The 22,978-nt window shown below is 33.4% G+C and overlaps 1 protein-coding gene across 41 annotated transcripts in view; it reads right to left on the minus strand.

Moving 5' to 3' along the window:
* Positions 1-22,978, minus strand: part of ZBTB20 (zinc finger and BTB domain containing 20) — a 1,031,727-nt gene that overhangs the window by 792,453 nt on the left and 216,296 nt on the right. For 39 of the 41 annotated variants that reach the window (XR_012488076.1, XM_074301247.1, XM_074301259.1 and 36 more), the window contains one exon: positions 5,431-5,491. The exons of the other annotated variants lie outside the window; for them this stretch is intronic. The gene's annotated coding sequence lies outside the window, so the exon portion shown is untranslated. The remainder of the gene's footprint in view (positions 1-5,430; positions 5,492-22,978) is intronic. 41 annotated transcript variants of the gene reach the window in all.

Here is a 22,978-nt window from a genome sequence, read left to right on the forward strand (position 1 = left end):
TGGCCCAAAAGTTTGTGTATAATAGAATTTATCAAACACTAAATTACTGTGGATATTTACTACTGTGTATTAGGTACTTAATAATATTACATTAATCTACTACCACATTTCTTGTCCAGTACCAGAATGTTTTGATGATCACTGCTTTGTGATATTTTGAGATCTGGTTCTGATATGTCACCATCCTTCTTAATTTTTTCATTTATTGATTGATAATCTTGACCTTTTGTTCTTCCAGATGAACTCTGTTATTGTGTTTTCTAGGTCTATAATATAATTTCTTGGTAGCTTGGCAGAGCACTGAACAAGTAATTGACAGTTTTACTGTCATTTTTATCATATTGGCTTAGTCTCTCTATGAGCAATTACTATTTCTCCAATTATTTGGATCTAGCTTTATTTGTGTAAAAAATGTTCTGTAGGACAGCTAGGTGGCGCAGTAGATAAAGCACCAACCTTGAATTCAGGAGGACCCCAGTTCAAATCTGGTCTCAGACACTTAACACTTCCTAGCTGTGTCACTTAACCCCTCAGGGGGGAAAAAAAAAGAAGAAAAAAAGAAAAAAAAATGTTCTGTAATTATAATTCCTGGGTTTGTCTGTGCAGGTAGACTCCCATGTACTTTATACTCTCTACAATTATTTTAAATGAAATTTCTTTCTATCTCTTGCTTCTGGGATAGTTATATATAGAAATGATTTATAGAGATTTATTTTGTCCAACAACTTTGCTAAAGTTGATAATTATATCAAGTAATTTTTTTTTTCTTTCTTTTTTTTTTTTTTCCTAAGGCAATTGGGGTTAAATGACTTGCTCAGTGTCACACAGCTAAGAAGTGTTAAGTATCTGAGATGAGATTTGAACTCAGGTCCTCCTCACTTCAGGGCTAGAGCTCTATTCACTATGCAACTTAACTGCCCCTTCAAGTAATTTTTCAGCTGAATCACTAATGTTCTCTAAGAATAACATCATATCATCTGCAAAGAGTGATAGTTTTGTTTCTTCACTGCCTATTCTATTTACTTCCTACCACAACAAAAAATAATATTGTTCAATGACCTTTTGCTCATTAATATCATGTGAGGCAAAGAATGCAGAGAGATATCTTATTAAAAGGTTTCCTTTCTCTCATGGAGGAGGATCTAGCACAGAGCTGAAGATGAGAAAGGAGTCACTATGGATAATAAGATTTTCCAGATTTTGCTAGCTGTTCATGACAGTATGTTGATTATCTCCATCCCAAGAATAAGCATTCTGAAGATTTTGGCCTATTGTATTTCATGTAACAAACACAAAATGTGTGTGTACTTTAAAAAATGGGCTCTGTAACCACAGTTCAATATATTTTCAAGTTCTACAGTTACTGAAGCAGGTTATCTTTGCTTAGGACACTCTCCCTTCTGCCTTCATAACATCAGCTCATGGACAACTAATTTTTAACATACTCTTCTATTCTCTCCCAAACTTAGAAATACCCTTGCTAAATGCAGAAAAGTGTATTAGAATTCTGATATGATGTCCATTTCAACAATGATTTATGTAAATTTTTTTCTAAAAGAAAATGCTTACACTACTTTGAATAGTGTTACTATTATAATAAGGGAATATATAGTAGTATAAAAAAACTTCACAGTTAAATAGATAAATATTATATTCTTTAGGAATATAAATAATATGTGCTAGAGACAGTTAACTGAAATTCTCAATATATTTATACAATGTGTGTGTGTGTGTGTGTGTGTGTGTGTGTGTGTATACAAACTAACTAGTGAGTTAACAGAGTAAATAGATGATGAACGGGGTCCAGAACTGAAAAGGAGGGGAGCAGATTAGAATATCTTTGGGAAGCTGCAAAGTTCTATTAATGTCTCCAATCTTCTCTGAGAAACAAAGTTCCATTTCCTTAATATCAATAGTCTTCAGTTATTATATTATATTATAAGTCATATAACAACGTCATTTCTGAAGAAATGAAAATGAGATTGACTCAAAGGGCAAAGAGTAGATAGATGGTAGGCAAAAGTGGGTTGCAGAACATTATAAAGAAAGAATTAAAAGGATAAGTTTTTAAAGAAGATTATCTTTTTATATGTTTTTTAATTAAAGCTTTTTATTTTCAAAATATATGCATGGATAATTTTTCAATATTAACCCTTGAATAAAGAATATTATCAATGAGATGCATATAGAAAAAATAAAATGATTTAGTAACATGGCGAGGACAGCCTAAAGGTTCACTGGCTTCCTCACGGTGTCAAAAGAAAATAAGGAAAGCCCCCAGCAAACAAAGTAAGTTTTTTGTGGCAAAACTTACTGAGGATGTAATCAAGAGTCAAAACAGGAGAGACCAGCATTAGAGGAAATAATCTGATGATATTAAAGATCCACGTATCTATCTATTTGAGATGAAGAAACTAAAGTACCCAGAGATTAACCAAAGCTTAATGATAAACTAGTGCTGCTGTAGCTGATACTGAATATAAAATTAAGATGTTTCAGTCAATGGAGAAGGGGAAGAAAATTGTGATACATCATTCCATAAAACTAAGGTCCCCAATTTACAAGTTGGAACACATTTTTGCACCTGGCATTGGCTCACCACAACAGAACTTGGCCTATCCAACAAAGACTCAACTCTATTCAGACATACAGGCAAACAGTCCCTTATTTGAATTGGTACATGTAAGTATTATGCAATTATAATTATAACAAATCCATCAAAAAGCATAGGTTAGAAAAATTAGTCATAGATCACTATTGAAACAGACATCCCAGAGAGTTCTTTTCAATAGACTACCAATGGGGATTCTTAGTTTGGGAGAATAAGCTAGGAATAGCTAGCTGTCAATAAGTAATGATGTGAAGGCAGAAGGGACAGAATGTCAAGCAAAAATGACCTGCTTTGGCACCTATGGAACTTGAAAACACCCTGATCCTGGAGTTACTGACCCAGCCCGTGTAAAATAAATTAACAGAGTTAGTTTTATTCAGGCTACATAAACTGGATATAGGAACAAAAAACATGTAATGTGTTCAATTCCCTGAGACTTATAATGAATAATGTGCATGTGGCAGGAATACATACCTCCTTTCCTATCCTGTTTCCCCTTTCCTTATATGTAGATAGGCCTCACTGAAAAAATACAAATGAATATGTGACTCTCCTCTGCTTTAATAATGTTCACTTTGAAATGACCACTTTACAATACTTAATAATCTGGGCTTTCAAACTCATTATTCCATTGAAAATGCTCCCTTCATAGTTACCAGTGATATTTAAATTGACAAATCTAATGACTTTTTCACATTCCTCATCCTTCTCAACCCTTCTGCAGTATTTGTTACACTATTTACTATTATCTCTACCCAGGAACTCTTTCATCTGAAATTTTATAACATCACTCTTTCTTCTTCTGCCTGACATTTTCTTCTTAGGCTTCTATACTTCTTCATAATCCAAATCATACCCTCTAACTATAAATGGAATCCAATGCACTGTCTTAAGCTTTCATCTAGTCTCTCTCTACACATCTTCACTTGGTGACCTCATTATTGTCTCTGTAAAGATGACAAGCAAAGCTATTATATCCAGCCCCACCTTCCTGAGATTGAGTCAAACTGAATTTTCCAGACATCCCAAACTCAATACATTTGAAAGAAAACTTATTTTTCTCTTCAAATAACCCTTCTCTATTTCTTCATTCAATATTCCAAGTTGCCTTTTTCAGTCTCATTGACAGCTCCTAATTCTCCCTCTCTCCACAAATCCGATTAGTGACCAAATCTGATGGTTACTATTTCTATGACCTTTATTGCATCTGTTCCTTTATTCCTGCTCACACAGTCACTACATCAGTTCAACTTTTTAGCACCATTAGATTGGACTATTTGCAAAATTCTCCTAATTGGTTTTCCTGCCACAAGTCATTCCTCTCTCCAATTCATTTTCCAAATAGTTGTCAAAGTGATTCATCTCTTAGAGGAAATATTAACTTCTCTTTTTAGCTTGTTGATTAGAATAAGACATGTACCTTTAATTCTAAGAACTCAATATCATTTCTAATCCATGGCCAATATTTTCTAATATATATGTATGATGATGATGAGGATGATGATGGGTTATAATTGTTCAAATTGTAAAACAGAGGTACAATGGTGGCAGCTAAGTGTCTTATACATTAAATGTATCCCCTATCTTTCCCCCCTAAAAATTCAAGGAACAATGTGGAAGGAGGTAAATAGACTGAAGTTTGTTTTCAAAAAGTTAGCCAGTAGTCAAATACATGGATATCATATTCTTCCCAGAATACAAGTGAACCAACCTATATAAGAAACATCCCTTCATTTTCTATCAGTTATCCGATCCTACTCCCAGTACAATTTAAGGCTCTTCAAAAATCTGCTCACTTTGGATCAGCAAATGGAAGGTGACATCTGGATGAGGAAGTAAAGAAAAGCACTTTGACAAAAAAAAAAAAAAAAAAAACAAAACAAAAAAAAAAACCTACTAGATCTAGAAGCAAAGTGATATTTAAAAAGTTCACTGATCTATGGAGACTCATTGCTGTTCTCCTCTGGAGATGGAAACATACTTTATAGATGTGTATTTGAGATATTATTAATACTCTTCCATCTACAAGGGGTTTTCTTTCAAAGCAGTTATTCATCTGGTACTTTTAATATCCACAAAATTAACCAACAAAAAGAAATGAAAAGAACACAATAGGCACTACTATAAATGTAATCCATGCATATTACTCCCCACACAGTATATACTAAAAATGGACTTATCCAAATTCAAGTGTCTCCACACAAATGTCTGTGCCTTTCAACACATACAGATGAGATCTTGATGTTTTCCTTAAAACCACAAAACACTTGCTCTGCAATTCCCTTTTTACAACATCATTCTAGGAATTTTCAGCAGTGTTAACAAAGAACCTACTCTACGGCACATGACTGGGCAATACATAAAACTGACAAATATGAGAAATCATTACAAAATTATAATTAGATATTCTTAAAGACCTGCTAGTTATACTTTGTGGCTGTGAGAATTGTTTACTAAGGAAGGATTTACTTACTAAGACTCTTCTGATACTCTATTCATCAGGACCCAGCAAAATAACATCAAAAAAATCAAGAAAGGTGAAGATGCATGTAGGTGTAGGATATTTTCATATTCAAGAAAAATTTATTAATAAACTGATTTTTCTTTGTCTGAAAAAAATTACCTAAAACTATGTTGAGGCCAAAAGGGAGAAGCAGTGTGAATTTATAGATGACCTGGGAACAGTTATACAAAATTGAAATTTTCTACCCAGATAAAGTAAATGCTACCATTTCTAAATAGCTTGAGATCAGAATAATTCTAGATAATGAATATTTTGAGTAAGTAAAAAATGATCAAAATAACCAGATTTTTCTTACCTTCTAAGCTGCCGTCCTTCTTTAACAGACAGTCCTCAATGGAACAGATAACCCAGTCTCCCTAGTAGGCAAAGGTAAGCAATGAATGATCAGCAATTGGGTCTCCATGCAAATACACAGTAATGACCAGTTTATCTAACTTAGCTAGCATATTATTTGGCTTTGACACACAAAGCCAGGAGTTGTCACTGTTGAATGTTTCTAAGATGGACTAAGACAGACATTTTGCTGAAACTTAGGCCTAATGGGAAGTACGAAACACATACCTCCATGAATATTAAGTTTACCATTTTTCCAGAAAATATAAAACCAAAGAAATCTATCACATAGTTAATTTTAAAAGAGAGAACTATGACAAAATAGAAATATCAGCTGAGGAGCAGAGAGCAGAAATTGAAAGGAGTAGTTTTAAAGGTAAAAAATATCTATTCAAAACCATTATATCAGAGGCCCCGGAAAAAATGCATGCTATGAATCAAAAACATCAGGCATTGTGGAAAAAGAAGGTAAATGGCTAACCAACAAAATAAAAGAGTTATCTCATGGGAAAACTCATCTTTCCAAAGAAAGATTGCATACGGAAGACAGGCGAAATGAAGCAAATAAGGCAGAAACCAGGACTTCAATATGCCAAAAAGGAATTCAGGGAGAATTCAATATAGTTCAATAAACTATAAAACCAAAATAAGAGACATTCTTTTATTACATTAAAGGGAAAAACATCAGGTACAGAATCTATCAGAACATTTAATGATTATTGGTACAAATAGTAAAACTAAAAGTAAAAAGAGATAAAAGAGAGACTACATTTATTTTTCATTGTGGTTTTAACTTGTGAAAATTTCTATACATAATTGTCTTTTGATATATGAGACAAAAATAAAGATATAGAGTGCTAAGTAAAAGAGTAACAAATACACAGGATTTCTTAAACCTGACAAACTCAGTATAGATGAATCATTAGATAAAATTAAATAGTATCTGCCTAAGAGTTTTAAAAGGGTGAAACTGGAGAGCTGTTGGTAAAAAGCTATATAATCTGATAATACACAATACTAATATAGTATAATTCTTTTAAGAAACTGACTGATTTTTACCATTATTCCATTCCATATGAAGAGCTCAAGAAGAGATCCATAGGAACTAAAAATCTGTGAGTTTTGTTTCTAATACAAGTGGGCTGATGGAATTTTTAAGTATTGAATACATTTTGAATAAAAAAAAAATTAATAATAAAGCTATAATTTAAAAAAAAACACAAAACTATTGGTGAGGAAATTTGACTATGCTAAGTATCCAGTATAGATTACCAAAACAACAGCAACAATAATTGCTATAAATGAAGCACAGAAATGAGACATAAAATGAGAGGCAATTTGATAAAGCAGTTAGAGACCTAGTCCCTGAGCCAGGAAGAACTGGTTCAAGGCCTGCCTCAGACAAATATTGGCTGTGTGACCCTGGACATTTACTTCCTGATATCCCAGGTAAGTCTATATTTTAAATTATAAAAAACTGTTCACTTTCAATGATCAAGAGTATTTCCTTACCAACAGTTTCTCAATCAACATACAAAAATCACACACCAATGTTTTAGTAAAGGTTTTGTCATTCAATAATCTAAAGATTTTTTTTATTATAGCTTGTTATTGACATAACATATGCATGGTTAATTTTTGAACATTGACCCTTGCAATCACTTCTCTTCCAATTGTTCCCTTCCTTCTCTCCACCCCGTTCCCTAAATAGCAGGCAGTGTCATACGTGTTACGCATGTTAATGTCTATCTTAAATACAATATATGTGTATATATTTATAGAGATATCGTGTTGCACAAGAAAAATTGGATTTAGAAAGGTAAAAATAACCTGGGGAAAAAAAATTACAAGCAGTCCACATTCATTTCCCAGTGTTCTTTTGGTGGGTGTAGCTGGTTCTGTTCATCTGATTAATTGGAACTGAATGGGATCCTCTCTTTGCCAAAGATACACTCTTCCATAAGAATTGATCCTCATATAGTATTGTTGTTGAAGTGTATAATGATCTCCTGGTTCTGTTCATTTCACTTAGCACATGTAAGTCTCTCCAAGCCTCTCTGTATTCATCCTGCTGGTCATTTCTCACAGAACAATAATATTCCATAAAATTCATATACCACAATTTACCCAGCCATTCTCCAATTGATGGCCATCCATTCAATTTCCAGTTTTTGCTATTACAAAAAGGGCTTCCACAAACATTTTTGCACATGTAGGTTCCTTTCCCTTCTTTAACTTCACTTTGGGATATAAACCCAATAGTAATACTGGATATGTTACTAAAATCAAAGGGTATACACAATTTGATAAATTTTTGAACATAGATGCAAATTGCTCTCCAGAATGGTTGGATACATTCACAGTTCCACCAACAATGCATCAGTGTCCCAGTTTCCCCACATCCCCTCCAACATTCATCACAATCTTTTCCTGTCATCTTAGCCAATCTGACAGGTGTGTAGTGATATCTCAGAGGTGTCTTAATTTGCATTTCTCTGATTAATAATGATTTGGAACATTCTTTCATATGAGTAGAAATAGTTTCAATTTCATCATCTGGAAATTGTCTGTTCATATCCCTTGACCATTTATCAATTGGAGAATGGCTTGATTTCTTATAAATTAGAGTCAATTCTCTCTATATTTTGGAAATGAGGCCTTTATCAAAACCTTTGCATGTAAAAATGTTTTCCCAGTTTACTGCTTCCCTTTTAATCTTGTCTGTATTAGTTTTGTTTGTACAAAAGCTTTTTAACTTGATATAATCAAAATTTTCTATTTTGTGATTAAAAAAATCTCTAGTTATTCTTTGTTCATAAATTCCTTCCTCTTCCACAGGTCTGATTGGTAAACTAGACTATGTTCTTCTAATTTATTTATAATATCATTCTTTATGCCTAGATCATGAACCCGTCTTGGGTAGACCTTATTTTGATATACTGTGTTAAATGTGGGTCAATGCCTAGTTTCTGCATACTAGTTTCCAATTTTCCCAGCAGTTTTTGACAAATAGTATATTCTTATCCCAAAAGTTGGGATCTTTGGGTTTGTCAAACACTAGATTGCTACAGTTGACTGTTGTGTCCTGTGAACCTAAACTATTCCACTGATTACTAGACTATTTCTTAGCCAATACCAAATGGTTTTGATGACCGCTGCTTTATAATATAATTTTAGATCAGGTACAGCTAGGCCACCTTCATTTGATTTTTTTAAAATTAGTTCTCTCCATATAAATTTTGTTGTTATTTTTTCTAGGTCATCAAATAGTTTCTTGGGAGTTTGATTGTTATAGCACTAAATAAATAGATTAGTTTAAGAAGTATTGTCACCTTTATTATATTTACTCGACTCATCCAAAAGTATTTGATATTTTTCCAATTGTTTAGATCAGACCTTGTGTGGAAAGTGTTTTGTAATTTTGCTCATTTAGTTCCTGACTTTCCTTTGGCAGATATTTCATACTATAGACAATTATTTTAAATGGAATTCCCCTTTATCTCTTGTAGCTGCATTTTGTTGGTGATATATAAAAATGGTGAGGATTTATGTGGATTTATTTTGAATCCTGCAACTATGCTAAAGTTGTAGATTATTTCTATTACCTTTTTAGTAAAATCTTTCAGGTTCTCTAAGTATACCATCATATCATCTGCAAAGAGTGATAATTTGGTTTCCTTATTACCTATTCTAATTCCTATAATCTCTTTTTCATCTCATTGCCAAAGCTAGCATTTCTAATGCAATATTGTATAATAATAATGGTGATAGTGGACAACCTTGTTTCACTCCTGATTTTATTGGGAATGGTTCCAGTTTATCACTATTACATATGATGCTTGCTAATGGTTTTAAATAGATGCTACTGACTATTTTAAGGAAAAGTCCATTTATTCCCATGCTCTCTAGTGTTTTTAATAGAAATGGGTGTTAGATTTTATCAAATGCTTTTTCTGTATCTATTGAGTTGATCATATGGTTTTTGTTAATTTGGTTACTGATATAGTCAATCATGTTAATAGTTTTCCTAATATTGAATCAGCCCTGCATTTCTGGTACAAATCCCACTTGGTCATGGTGTATTATCCTAGAAATGATTTTCTGTAATCTTTTTGCTAGTATTTTATTTAAGATTTTTGTATCAATGTTCATTAGGGATATTGGTCTATAATTTTCTTTCTCTGTTTTTGTCCTATCTGGTTTAGGTATCAGTACCATGTCTGTGTCATAAAAGGAATTTGGTAGGACTCCTTCAATCCCTAGTTTTTCAAATAGTTTATATAGCATTGGAGTTAACTGTTCTTTAAATGTTTGGGAGAACTCGCATGTAAATCTATCTGGTCCTGGAGATTTTTTCTTAGGGAGTTGATTAATAGCTTATTCTATTTCTTTTTCTAAAATGGGACTGTTTCACCAATTTACTTCTTCCTCTGTTAATCTGGGCAAGCTATATTGTTGAAGGTATTCATCCATTTCATTTAAGTTATCAAGTTTATTGGCATAAATTGAACAAAGTAACTCCTAATTATTGCTTTAATTTTCTCTTTATTAGTGGCAAGTTCTCCCTTTTCATTTTTAAGACTAACAATTTGATTTTCCTCTTTCCTTTTTCTAATCAAATTTGTCAAGAGTTTATCTTTTTTTTTTTAACTTTCAATTTTACTAATCTCGCCTTTTGTCTTTAGAATTTCAAGTTTAGTGTTTGATTAGGGGTTTTTAATTTGCTGTTTTTCGACCTTTTTTTCTTGAAGGCTAATTCATTGATTTTCTCTTTCTCTATTTTTGCAAGTAGGCCTCTAGAATATAACATTTTCCCTTATTACCACTTTGGCTTCATACCACACATTTTGGTATGAGGTCTTATTATTGCCATTTTCTTCAGTGAAATTATTAATTGTGTCTATGACTTGCTGTTTCACCCAATCATTATTTAGGATGAGATTATTTAGTTTCTAATTACTTTTTGTTCTCTTTTCCCCTCACTTTTTGTTGAATGTAATTTTTATTGCATCATGATCTGAAAAGGATGCATTTACTATTTCTGCCTTTCTACATTTGAATTTGAGTCTTTATGCCCTAATATATGGTCAATTTTTGTATAGGTTCCATGAACTGCTGAAAAGAAAGTGTACTCCTTTCTGTCTCCATTTAGTTTTCTCCAAAGAGCTATCATACCTAACTTTTCTAGTGTTCTGTTTACCTCTTTAACTTCTTTTTTATTCATTCTGTGATTTGATTTATCTAGTTCTGAGAGTGCAAGGTTGAGTTCTCCCACTATTATAATTTTTCTGTCTATTTCTTCTTGCAGCTCTCTTAACTTGAATATAGATGCTACACCACTTGGTGCATATATGTTTAATATTGATATTGCTTCATTATCTATGGTACCTTTTAGCAAGATATAGTGCCCTTCCTTATCTCTTTTAATTAGGTCAATTTTTGCTTTTGCTTGATCTGAGATTAGGATGGCTACCCCTGTTGTTTTGACTTCACCAGAAGCATAGTTGATTCTACTCCAGCCTTTTACCTTTACTCTGTATGTATCGCCCTGTTTCAAGTGTGTTTCATGTAAACAACATAATGTAGAATTCTGACTTTTAATCCAATCTGTTATCTATCTATGCTTTATGGGGCAGTTTACCCCATTCACATTTGTGGTTAAAATTACTAATTCTGTATTTTCTGCCAACCCCAGATTATGCTTTTCTCTTTCCTTTCTCCCTTACCCCCTCCCCAGTATTAAACTTATGAGCACTACTTGCCTCATTCTGCCCTCTCTCTTTAGGATCTCTCCCCCTACCTTAGAGAACCTCACCTTTTCTTAAACCTTTCCCTTACAATTTCTGTATTACCTTCTATTTAGTCTACTCCTTCCCTTTTTGCTTTTCCCCTCCCACTTTTCAATGAGGTGGGAGAAATTTCTCTGTAAATCTAATATTTTCTCTTTGAGCGAATTATGATGAGAGTGAGATTCACACTATGTTCATTCTCCTTCCTTCTTTCCCTCAGATATAATAGGTTTCCTTTGCCTCTTTGTGAGATGTAGTACCTCTACATTTCCCTTTTTCTGATATAGTTTCCTTTCCACTTCTAGATTCTATTTTTTTAACAGTAAAATCAAATTATACATATGCTCTTTGTTTAAAATCATAACAGAAATATAATTACCAAGATTTCTTTTTATCTTTTTATGTTTCTCTTGAATCCTATTTTTGTAGGTCAAATTTTTTGTTTAGTTCCAGTTTTTTTCATCAGAAATAAATGGAATTCACCTATTTCATTGAATGTCCATCTTCTTCGCTGGATGAAAATGCTCAGTTTGGCTGGGTAAGTTATTCTTGGCTGCATACCAATTTCCTTAGCCTTTCAGAATATGAGGTTCCATGTCCTTCGATCCTTTAATGTGGATGCTATTAATCCTGAGTAATCCTTATTGTGGCTCCTCTGTATTTGAATTTTTTTTTCCCTAGCTGCTTGTAGTAATTTTTTCCTTGCTCTGAGAGTTCTGGAATTTAGCCAAAATATTTCTTGGAGTTTTCATTTGGGGAATCTCTTTCAATAGTGATTAATGAATTTTTTTCAATGTCTACTTTATCTTCTGTTTCTATAACATCTTTGATGATTTCCTGAAAATTAGTGTCTAGGCTCTTTTTTCATCATGGTTTTTAGAGAGTCCAATAATCCTCAGATTGTCTCTCCTAGATCTATTTTCCAGGTCTGTTGTTTTCCCAAATAGGTATTTAATTTTTTTTCTATTTTTTCATTTTTTTAGTTTTGCTTGACTGATTCTTGGTGTCTCCTTGGCTCATTCATTTCTATTTGTTCAATACTGATTTTTAATTAATTATTTTCTTCATTTACTTTTTTTTTCTTTTTGTAATTGTTAAATTGAGTTTTTAAATGAGTTGTTTTCTTTTACAGAATTTTTTCCCATTTTGCCAATTTTATTTTTTTAGAGAGCTATTTTCTTTTTCCAATTCACTAATTTTGTTTAATCTGATCAGGCATCTGATTTCTTTATCCATTCTATCTTTTAATGAGTAACATGACTTATCCATACCCTCTTGTAATGCTTCCCTTTTCTTTCCCCATTTTTCTTCTACTGTAAGGATGCGGTTCCCACAAAACAAGAGAAGGGAATTATAAGGGTCCTTTAAATGGATGGCCACAGCACAACAGGAGATTGAGTGGCCCAGAAGTAATCTCTGTGGATATAGGACTGCCCTGTGGGTGGTATTCTAGCCATATTGAGATAGCTTCATAATAGGTGACAGCTCTCTCGCTGGTTGGCTGTGTGTGTGACCTCACAGGCCCTTTATAAGCCCGCTGCAGACAGCAAGTCGCTCTCTTTAACCTGGTTCCCTAGCTGGGGGTAGCCAAGCCAAGCTGATGGATAGCCCAGAGGAGTAAGGAGTTTGGTAGTGAACACATGGGTCTTCAGACAAGGTGTTCACTAGGGCATTAAATGCCCTGTTCAAGTCAGGGCATTAAATCAGGGTATTATGTGAGTAAGTATAATAAAGGCTTTTAAGATTACACGGGGCTGTTCTTGAGCAAGCTACCGGTTATTAAACTACTATTCAAGAAATCATGGTCAGAGACCTTTGAAGGCCTAAGAGGAGGAGAGCCAGGTAGAGTTGACACTGCAAAGGTCAGTGGTCAAAGGTACTCTGTTGGGCCTAGGACAGACTGGTCATAGTAACTGCCTGGAATGCATATTACATTCTACCTCTCTTTTAAGAGCCTTTTTTATTTCTTCTATGAGTCTTGTGTGGTGGGGATCAGTCATATCCCCCTTTGGGATTTCTTTTAGAGACAATCTGTTTTTAGTCTCCTCAGGGTTTGAAGTCTACTCTCTATCAGTACAGAAGCTATACTGATATATTACATAGTTAGAGTCTGCTTTAACTTTTTACTCATTTTGACAAAAAAGAAACAGAGAAAACAAAAAAACAACTATGGTCTGCTTTTGGAGCAGTATGGCATTACCAAGCTTCCTCTACAGACAACAGGAAGTAGCAGTGAAGTAGCAGTGGGACGGCAGTGGCTGCGCTGCATCTGCACAGCAGTTGCACTCTGAAAGCATGCTATGAATCCCTTCCAGTGCTGAGTGAGTGTGGACAGGTCCAGAGACAATTCAGTGTTTTGGATTTATAGTCTTTACCCCCTGTGTTTACATCTACTGTGCTGATCTGCTGGCTTGCTGCCAGGGCAAAGCAGTGGACACTGTGGTAACGTTCTCCCTACAAATTTTCCACTGGCTGAGACCACATCCCGCTCCACTCCAGTCTGCTCAGTGTTAGCTGCCTTCCGTTCTCTTGAAGCCTGCCTGATGTCTGTACCTGGCCAAATTGTCCTTGCCTGGAGCAAAATCAGATCTTTTCTGGCAAATTTTGAGATTATCTTCTGTTGGTAATGTGTTGTACTCCCAATATTTGTGGGTTTCAACAGTCAAGCACTAATTCCAAGGCCATTTCATAAAGAAGTAGTCTGAGGGTAAAGCTTAGATAGACTTGTGTGTCCTCTCTGCTATCTTGACTCCACCCCCTTATTTTTATTTTTTTTTTTTTAAAGAAGAAGACAACACTGGAAAATGTGAATCTTTGGTAAGAAACAAGGTCAATTGTCCATAAAATTTTGAATTAGGCATCTACTTTAATTGTCCATTCTTAATGATCTTTAGGATCTATTATTGAAATGATGGGGAACAAATCCTGTACTACTGGAATTCATTATCCCAAGAGTTGTTACAGACTAACAATTAAGGTTTAGACTTAAGAAAGGTTTAAATTCTTAGATGACAGATCCCTAACATTCTATTAAAGGAAAGTAGGAATGAGGAAAGGAGGAGGGAAGTAGAGATGAAGAGTCACATTTTTTGTTATGTAGAATTATATCTTCTACAAAATAATTCCTTATTATTGTTAGAAAAAAAATTGTACTGAATAGATAAGAGTTACCTCATTGACCTCAGTCTGTGTACATATGTCAGCAAACATTAACATTTATTTTGGGTTTTGTGCTAAAATTGTATTTCAGTTTGGTCTGCCTGACCATCATTCTCCTTCCACAGCCAGTATAGTAAGTTTATAAATAGCCATTATAAAGTAACAACAGTAGAAAGTAAGATTGCAAAGGGAAACCTAGAAGTCACATTAAAAAATCACTCCAAAGGTCAAAAAAGGTATAATTTAGAAATTTTATCATCTATTAAAAATGAATATAACATTCTGGAAATATCTGCTGAATCAAGGGAAGACTGGACTTTGCTGTCAGGGCCTTTTGGTTCTATATATAGGACTTCTTTAGTAAAAAACAGCAAATCATCAAAAGACAGTAAAAATTTTGAGATGATGAGGACATATCAACTTTTTAAGTTTTATTGACAACTTTGAAATTCTTTTTTAGATATAAAAAGGGACAGGATGAGTATAAGTGTTTGGTTAAGCTCCAAACCCTCAAGTAAATAGTCCCAAATCTTACAGAAATGGATAGTTCTTATGATTTTCATTTTCTTTTCAAAACAGTTAACCATACAAAACCAAACTGCCAAGCATGTGATATATCTATTATAAGGCCTCTTTTACTAGTTCAATGGTATGCTTTTTTTTTCATTTTTTTAAATATAAGGAATAAAATTATTCCTTGTGACGTTGCTTTGGAAGAACTCTGTGTTCCTTTTTTAAAATTAGTTTCTAGGAAACACATTACATTTCAAACATCTCATAAGACAATCTTATTCTTTTATCAAAGTCATTCTATTTTAGACAATTTTATGCATTACCAAAAGGATTCATATTTGAACTATGATTAAAACTCTGAATAGTAAAAATTAGGAAAGAGGGTAAAAAAAAAAATTAAGCCATTAATACATAAAAAAATAAAGTGACTGTCATCAGTGAAATAATTTTTAGTATATTTATCTTTTTTTACTCAAGAAATTTAAAAGTATGTTAATGTTAAGCTCTTTGAGTCATAATATCTCTGCTGTTTTCCTTTTATTGATATGATTTTATACTTCACATTTAATTTTTGTCTAAAAGCTAAATTACAGGTTAAATAAAATGCTACTGGAAACAAATCAGATGTTATAAGATTAAATGAATTCACTATGTAAAAATCAATCAATAAACAAGCATTTATTAAGTGCTTTCTATGAACAAGGCACAGTGTTATATCCCCAGAGGGATATAAATACCAATAAGAAATTGTCCTTGCCCTCATGGTACTTATTCTTTGGGGTAAACAATGTATGTAAATACAGATAGCTATATATACACACACTCATATGTAAATATAAAGTTAAGACTGTAATAGGAGGAGGTGGGGTGAGTCATTATAGCAGCAGCAGGATAAAGTAAGATTCCAGTACAAGGTTGGACTTGAGCTTTGTAGGCAGCTAAAGATTCTAAGGAAAGATAGTGAGGAGGGGATATAGTCTATGTTTTATGATATAGTCTAAGGAAAAGTAGCAAGATTAGACATGGAATGTCTTAAGTGAGGAACAGTAAGAAAGGCTTAGTAATTGGACAGAATAATCTGTGCAGCAGAATAGTATAAGTCGAATTCTTGTAATGGTTCATTTGATGAGAGGTAATGAAGTTCTTAATCTGGGGTGGTGGTTAATGAGCAGAGAAGGGAATGAATAGAAGAGAAGGTGTGGGGACAGAAACAATAAGATTTAGCAACTAAACATAATTTCAAACAAAGAAGAATGAATCAAAATCAACACAATGTTGGGAACCTGAGCATGTTAAATGGGTGATCTTCTCCACAACATGGAAAAGTTAAGAAGGATAAGATTGAGAACAAAGATAAGGAGATTTATTTTAGTTTTATTGAATACAAGGAGACACATGGGAAATATACATAGAACATCCTATAGACAATGATATGGCACTAGACCTCAGGAGTTTATGGCTTGTTCTGAAACATGTATACTTTGGGGCCACACTTGGAATTAAAGGGTAGGAAATTGACTATAATTTATCATAAAAGTCTTAGAAATGGCCAGAAAGGAGAAGGAAGCATGATAAAAGCCAGAGAGAAAAGATTTATCTAGGAAAAAAGAGGAGTCAATAGTGTCAAATACTGAAGGCTAATAAAAGGTCAGATTAGTTGAAATGCTCTCTCCAAAGTCACTAATGATCTCTTTGTTGCCAAATCCAATGAGCTTATCATGTTGAAAACAGACTGCAATTTGTTAAACAACCCAATATGTTAGATGAGGCAATAAGCTACATAGGAATATTTTTATGCACAGGTGCTAAATAACATAACAATGATTTAAAAAAGATACACTTTGGAGTATTACTACTGCTAGAGTTCAAGGCAAGCTTGGCTTATTATAGTCTGATTTATATCTTAGATGATCAAGGTTATGGTTAGGTTTGATTATAAACAAATAATGAGAGAGGATCATAGCTTTAAAACAAAAAGAGACTTTAGAGGCAGCCACATGGTGAAGTGGATAGAGCACCAGCCCTGAAGTCAGGAGGACTTAAGTTCAAATCTGGTCTCAGACACTTAACACTTCCTAGCTGTGTGACCCTGGGCAAGTCACTTAACCCCAACTGCCTCAGCAAAAAACAAACAAACAAACAAAGACTTTAGAGGTCATGAAGTCCAAGCCTCTTATTATGTGACACCCAGAGACATTCTATGACTTAAAAAGAATCTAAATTCAAATTAGAATCCAGATTTAAGTGACTCCAAATATTGTATCATCTAGCTCTCTACATAACAGAAAATACCCTGGGTTAGTAGACATGCTAGCTATAATTACATAGACTTAGAGTAAACCAGAGAATCCATACATAAAGATGCTAATATTTTAGTTTCAATAGTGTTTGGGAGTTTCTCTTTGTAAACTTATAAACCACATCTATAGTAGCTACAAGTCCAGTAGAAGGCCTCAACAGCTCTGATTTTCTTTGAACATCTCCTAGGTAGACATTTGACCTATTTTTTTACAATCTGATCCTAAGCAGTGCATGAGCCAGTACTTCAAAAATATTTTTTTTAGATTAAGAAATCTACATATAGCCTGGAAAACTGAAAAGAAGACAATAATTCTAGGAGATATTCTATGTCAATACTTCACATAAATTAAAAAAGAAACATAAAATTGAGTTAAGTGGGATGTAGTTTTGCTGAAAGTCTTGGAATAATTTTAATTGTTTTAGGTGATAAATCTTTACAAAAAAAGGAAAAAGGAAAAAAAGTGGGATCCATTTCTGTTTTTAAAAATCCACTGTGTCTGCAACAGTGCAACTAATGACAACCTTCCAGTTATCCTCCCTTAGGAGGAAACCCTGTAATAAGAGCTTCCCAAAATGTCAAATAATACTTGTCTCATAACAGGGCTTCTTTGTTCATTCACCATGTCTCTTTTGATATGCAGAGATAATAAAAGTTCATGTAAAACTAAAGGTAATATAGAGTAGAAGCCAACACTAATTCTGTATAAATATGTCTGATTAATAAGAGTGCCATTGTTATGGTTATTTCGTAATGTCACGATTGTTATAAGAACAGAGGATAGAAGTACTCCTACTCTCACTGTTTTTGTTCATCCTCTATCATCCAAGCAGTTTGGGAATTTTTGTTGCAGGGGGGAAGCACAGGGTGGGTTCATGTCCTTCAATTATTCTTACTGAGTTATCTAAGCACATAGGCTTTAAACTAATATGGTTAAAGCTCATTTGTTTCAAAGTCCATATAAATTAAGGTTTAAGTTCTAAAATTAAAACATATATTTAAAGAAATATATAGATACACAATTCATTTCATATGCACAACCAATCACCTTACATGATTTAATAGGAATAACAGGGAAAAAATTAGCATGGCAAGACTAGGCCTGATCAGAAGCCCAAAAGGAATGCAAAAATACCAACAGATCGAAATCTTAAATGTGCAACTAGATCCCAAGGTCCAGAACTGATGCAAACTGAACCACTGGCAATGAACATGATGTGCATCTTAGAGGGTGAGATGCAGTGTAATTGGTAAACTTGAATTGCCATTCTTTTGCTTTTCTCTTTAAATTCTTATTTCCCCAGATTCCTCCCCCTCTAGGCAGCAGTCAATATAAAAAGTTAACAGTCAATCTTAAATTTAGCTGACATTTTTATCTTCTTCACAACATACCCCTCAGATTGCACCCAAGAAAGAAATTATTAAATAGTAGCAGGAGACTAGCAAGCAAAACCTAGCCAGTGAACAAAACCCAGCAATACACCTTCTTGCTAAGACATCAAATAACACCTAAGCATTCATTATCATCAGTTTCAGAAAGAAAGGAGGATAGTAATGACTTAGGGAGAAAAAAAGCAAAAAAATGTGTTTTCTCCCTCCATCCTTCCCTCAAACCATCCTATGTTAGTTTAAGGAAGCTAATTATGAAAGACTGTTGCCTTAGAGAGTCTCCTGTGAAGCAGCACTCATTCCTCGGAAGCTAAGGTTATGCTCCCATAATTCATTCTACCTTTTTTTTAATCATAATTAGCCACAGCACCATTTTGTTAGCAGGGACATCACTCACAGCTAACTTGCCTTTTTCTTTCCTTTTTTTAAACAATTAATTTACATATTTAACATTTTTCAATTCCTACTATGTTTTATTTATAAATATAGTCCTTCGGGACAGTAATTTTAACATGAAAGAGATAGTAAATAATATCTTAATTTGCTAGGTTAATCCCTTTCCCACTCTCCACAGAGAAGTTTAAGGTAAGTAACAGTTTACAGTCAATAAGAGGTTTAATTATGCTTAATGAGACTTACAGTCTCTGTTTACTAACTGTACTTAGGTGTGTAGCTCCTATATGAGTTTTCCCTTGGCCTCATTCTGGTATGTTAATAGTGCCACTGTGTATTGTAGACATAGCATTTTAATCTATAAACTGTTCCTAGGGAGCAAAGCAAGCAAGGCACCTTCTTTAAAAGGAGATTGCATGAAACCAGTGAAACCTTAAAACTTTCTTTCTGGGAAGGGAATTGAAGTTATTATTTGGGTGGTGCTTTCTATATACCAGACTCATTTACAGGGAGAAGTAAAATGAGTCAGAGGGGGAAATACTAACTATCAATACAATAATGAAGAAAAGGAAATTGTGGGTCACTCAGTCAGCAGTTGTTATTCTAAGGTAGTAGCTGGCATAAAAGGAATGTGTGCAAGTTGGGTGTTTGTGTGATGTAACTTTAAAGTAAAAGACCTTCATTAATCTTTTCTCTTTAAATATTTAGTTTCAAAAACTGTGGATTAAATATGGAATAATTCTTAGGTTTTTCATTAATGCATATATAAAAATAAACACAGAGTGGGGCTAAAGTGAATCTGACATTTAAACCTATCTGGCTATGAAAGAGTAAACCAGGGGTACATGAATTTATTTTAAAATATTCTGATTATTCTGTTTCAATATAATGATGTTCTTGTATTTCATTTTGTGTGTTTAAAAACATTATCCAGTAATCGTAAAAGACTATATGAACCCATTTGAGGTTTTCTTGGCAAAGACATGGAAACAGTTTGTCATTTCCTTCTCCAACTCATTTTACTGGTGAAAAAATTGAGGCAAACAAAGTTGAACGACTTACACAGAATCACAGTTAGTTAGGTATCTCAGGCCACATTTGAACTCAAGTTTTCCTAACTCCATGCTTGGCACTCTACCTACTGTGCTATCTACTTGTCCTTAATAATAATAATAATAATAATAATAATAATAATAATAATAATAATAATAATAATAATAGCATTTATGTGACACTTTAAAATTTACAAAATACTTTACAATTTTTTTTCCCTTTTATTCTCAAGACAACCTTGGGAAGTAGATGTTATATGCCCATTTACAGATAAAGCTAAATGACTTGCTCAGATAACTAGTATAAGTGTTTAAAATTGAATTTGAACTCAGATCTTCCCTAATCCAGACCCTGTCCTCTATTCACTAGATGACCTAATAGTCACAAATAGGTCTAGAAAACCACAGGTATTATCAATAAATATAGGTTGAGTTGATATAATTTTTATTTTGTACTAACATGAATTTTTGTCTCATGACTTATGAGAACCATTTTCAAGGCTACTACAGAGTACCTTGGAAGACTTGTTATTCTATACAACTGTTTTTACCATGAGTTGAATGTAGTGAATTAACAGAAATTATTCTGAAATTAGGCTAGTAGTGAGTTTTTGGCCTAGCACATTCTGAGAAGTCTCTAAAAGACTGAATGAATTTTGCAAATAAATGTGAAATTTGTTTAGACTTACTTCCAGGATTTTCTCTGCTCAGTAAAAATTTTACATATAGTCAATATACTCTAACCATATTTTTACTTTGAGAAAAACATTAGAAGCAAACATTTCTCTCCCTATGAAACACTAATCACATGTTTAAAAAGAAAACATGAACATACACACACATACATATATTCTATATATCTACAGAATTCCCTAGGAAAGGATGCCATTAAGTATCACTTCATCTTCAATTTTTTACTCTTCTTAAAGGAAATGTAAGCTTAAGCCAGATAACAGTTAAGGCTATGAATAGGCGATCAATGAGAAGTTGCTAGTCAGAATTAAAATTTAACTTTGTAAGTCTTCCTAATTAATTATCTAATGAAATGGGCTTTCCTTTAAGATGGAATCTAAATTAAGCTAAGACTTTCCCTTAAAACATTATTTTTAGATTAGAAAAGTATTTTTTTTTAGTGAATTATTGAAATCTCAAACTAAAAGGGCATGATAAAGTAAATCAAATCATAGTGAATTTTAACATTAGCAATGCAGCTATTCTGATATAATGATCAGACTTCATAAAGAAAATGAGCCAGACAGCTCTCTTTGTGGTTGCCAGAAACTGGAAACTACATGGATGCCCATCAATTGGAGAATAGCTGAATAAATTGTAGTATATGAATATTATGGAATATTATTGTTCTGTAAGAAATGACCAACAGGATGATTTCAGAAAGGCCTGGAGAGATTTAGATGAACTGATGCTGAGTGAAATGAGCAGGACCAGGAGATCACTATATGCTTCAACAACAATACTGTATGATGATCAGTTCTGATGGATGTGGCCATTTTCAACAATGAGATGAACACCAAATTAGTTCCAATAGAGCAGTAATGAACTGAACCAGCTACACCCAGCGAAAGAACTCTGGGAGATGACTATGAATCATTACATAGAAATTCCAATCCATCTAATTTTGTCCGCCTGCATTTTGGATTTCCTTCACAGGCTAATTGTACACTATTTCAAAGTCCGATTCTTTTTGTACAGCAAAACAATTGTTTGGACATGTATACATATATTATATTTAATCTATACTTTAACATATTTAACATGTACTGGTCAACCTGCCATCTGCGGGGAGGGGAGGGAGAGGAAAGAGGGAAATAATTAGAACAAAAGGCTTGGCAATTGTCAATGTTATAAAATTACCCATGCATATATCTGGTAAATAAAAACTATTAAAAATAAATAAATAAAAATAAAAATAAATTTTAAAAAATGAGCCAGAAATACAGGTATCTACTTAATGTGACACACTAAAAAGCAAAATATTTTCCATTATAAATTATTCATACTTATATAGGCCTTCTTTATCCATTTGCTTCTTTCTCATCTTTTCCACAATTCATAGATACCTGTCCCACTGACAGTAGAGTTGAGAAGTATTGTTGGGATGGGCATGGAAAGTGATAGGTAAGTGTACAACTTCTTCAATGTGTAATTGACTCTTCCAAAATCAAATCAAATATAGTCCATCTTGTCAATATCTCTTAGTGGCAAAATAGAACACCAGACTTGGAAAATCCTGCCATGTGATCCCTCAGGGCAAATCACTTAATGTTCCTTACTCTCATTTTCTCCATCTCTAAAATGTCAATAACAATAGCATCTAGTTCATAGAACTGTTATTGAGAATCAAATGAGATAAAGCTTTCTGCAAATTGTTAAAAGCTACATAAATGCCGTTATTATTATTATCATAAAGCAACTTTTTGAGCCCTCTAACTGATGATTATAACCGTGTATCTTGTAGACCAGTAATCTCAGTCCTTTGGGGTAGATCCAGTTACTTTAGAGAGACCCTCCCAGCACCCTGGCCTGAAGGTATAGTATGTAACTGGATTAACAAGGCTTCCAGAAGAGAAATAAAGATGTAAACAGTAGATATACAAATAGAGAAATTCTATAAACTCAAAACAAACAAGAAATCTGAATTTAAAATGGATGATAGATTTAGACTACTGATTGGTATTCTCTGAACTTTCATAATGTCTTTGACCTCAGAGGGGTTGTTTGTAGACTTGTTAAAGGCAGATATATACAACAGCTGCTTTAAGGATGGCAGAAGCTAATCTCTGGCCCTAGCACAGTATATTGGCATGACTTAGGTAAATAATGAGCAACTATTAAATTGTACTGGTATAAATATATCTGAGTGTTTAGATGGCACAGCGGGTAGAGAACAGGGCTTAC

The sequence above is a fragment of the Sminthopsis crassicaudata genome, chromosome 3 (genome assembly GCF_048593235.1).
Source record: "Sminthopsis crassicaudata isolate SCR6 chromosome 3, ASM4859323v1, whole genome shotgun sequence".
Lineage (NCBI taxonomy): Eukaryota > Metazoa > Chordata > Mammalia > Dasyuromorphia > Dasyuridae > Sminthopsis > Sminthopsis crassicaudata.